Here is a 2336-nt window from a genome sequence, read left to right on the forward strand (position 1 = left end):
ATTTCCCTCATGGAACTGCTTTCATTGCATCCCACAAATTCTGGTATATCATGTTGGCATTATCATTTAATTGTAGAAACTGTCCAATTTCTTCTTTAATTTCATCTGTGACTGTTTATGTAGTCTTTGTGGATTCTTTTACTATTGATTTTCAGTTTCATTACACTATAATCTGATAGTATGCGTGGGATAATTTTAGTTCCATAGATGTTCTATCAGCTAGTATATAGTCTATGTTGACATTAAGGCTTTTCTTTTTTCAGTACTGGGAATCAAACTCAGGACCTTGTAATTGAAGGCAGGCCCTTGTGCCACTGAGCTGTCTCCCCAGCCCATGTAGTCTATTTTGGATTCCATGTGCAGCTGAGAAGAATGTATATCCTGTTGTTACTGGGTCAAACAATCTGAAGATATATACTAAGTCCATTTGTTCAAAGGTTCATTTCAGCTCTGACATGTCTTTGTCTGTTTGTTTTAATGTATTTAGTACAGGGTCTACAGGGTCTCACTACACAGATCGGATTTGTAGTGATCCTCCTGTTTTCAGCCTCCCAAGCTCTGAGATTACAGGCATGCACCACCATGCCCAGTCTCAGTCGCTGTCTCAGTGCGCCCGGAGGTGGGGCTGGCAAGGCACACTGGGGACCGAACCCCAGCTGCTGCGCTCTGCCTAAGCAGGTGCTTTAGTCCTCTGAGCTATCTGGCTGGCCCTCTGATATGTCTTTGTTGACTTTTTGTCTAATTGATCTATTTGTGATAGTGAGGTACTGAGATTCCCCCATTACAACTGTATTAGTGTTTATCTGACTTTTCATCTCCATTAGTGTTGTTTTATATAGTTAGGTGGGCTGATACTTGGTGCACATATATTTATGATTCTCTCTTCCTCTTTGATTGTTCCCTCTTTGATTGTTAACCTTAACAAAGAGGGTTTGGTGACCTTCCTTGTCTCTCTTGATCAGTGTTGGCTTGCAATCCACTTTGTCTGTGAAAAGAATAGCCACCAGTGCTTGTTTTCCAGGTTCCTGTGACACAGAGTATTGTTTTTTTAAATTTATTTTATTTTTTTGACACAGAGTATTGTTTTCTGTCCTTTGATTTTCACTGTAATTTTTTAATGAAAAATAAGAGGGGGCTGAGTTTGGTAACAGCTGTAATCCCAGAATTTAGGAGACTGAGAAGGATTGATGCAAATTCAAAGCCAGCTTGGACACTGGGGAGGCTGAATTTTTTCTTGAGTTAAATGTACTTCTTGTATGCAGCGTACTGTTGGATCTTGTTTCTTAATCTATTTTGCCAATCTGTCTCTTTTGATTGGTGAAGTGAGACCATCCACATTGATAGTTATAATTGATATGTATTATGGATTTTTTTGGCCGGTTCAGGATGTCTTAAGGGCAGGTCTGGTAAGGCATGAAGACCTGAGGATCAAACCACAGCATCCTGAGCCTGAGTGCTTTGCTTAAGCATGCAATTAAACAACTGAGCTAATGGGCAGGTCCCCTGGTGTGTATTAAATTATACTTGCAATATTATTTTCCTATTGTTCATTCTCTTTCTTTCTCTTCTATTTAATAGTTTTCTGTGCTTGGTAGATCCATTCTATTGGTATTCTTGGAATTTTTGTCTTATCTTTTTCTAGAATATCCTTGAGAACTTTTTGGATGCTGGTCTGGTGGTTATGAATTTCTTCAGTTCTTTATTATGGAAGTATCTTATTTCTCATTACTTTAGAAAGATAATTTCTCAGGGTATATCAATCTGGGTTGGAGGTTTTTCTTTTTAGGGCTTGAAACACTTCACACCAATCTCTTCTTCACTTAAGGTTTTGAGTTGAGAAGTCCGCTGTGATTCTGGTGGGGTTTCCTTTGTAGATGATTTGTGCCTTTTCCCTAAAAGCTTTTAGTGTTCTGTTCTTATGTTAAGTTTCTGGAATCTCGGGCAGGGGAGATAACTCAGTGGTCTAAGCACCTGCCTGGCAAGTGCAAGGACCCGGGCTTGATCCCCAGGACCACATGCTGTACCAGCCCTGCCCTGGGTGCACCTGCTGGCCACTGAAACTGCTTATGGTGGTGCACACCTGTAATCCCAGTACTGGGGAGCCTGAAACAGGAGGATCACTATGAGTCTAAGCTGCATAGCAAGACCCTGTACCAAATACATAAATAAAAGAAAATCTGGAATCTTGACTATTGTATGTCTTGGTATAGTTTTTTTTTTTTTTTCTGATCATGACTGTTTGGAGTTCTATGTACCTCATTTACTGTATCTCAAATTCTTTTTCCATGCTTGTGAAGGTTTCTACCATTACTTTTTTTTTTAATTTTATTTATGTA

The sequence above is a fragment of the Octodon degus genome, unplaced genomic scaffold (genome assembly GCF_000260255.1).
Source record: "Octodon degus isolate 3935 unplaced genomic scaffold, OctDeg1.0 scaffold00029, whole genome shotgun sequence".
In the NCBI taxonomy this organism is placed as follows: Eukaryota; Metazoa; Chordata; class Mammalia; order Rodentia; family Octodontidae; genus Octodon; species Octodon degus.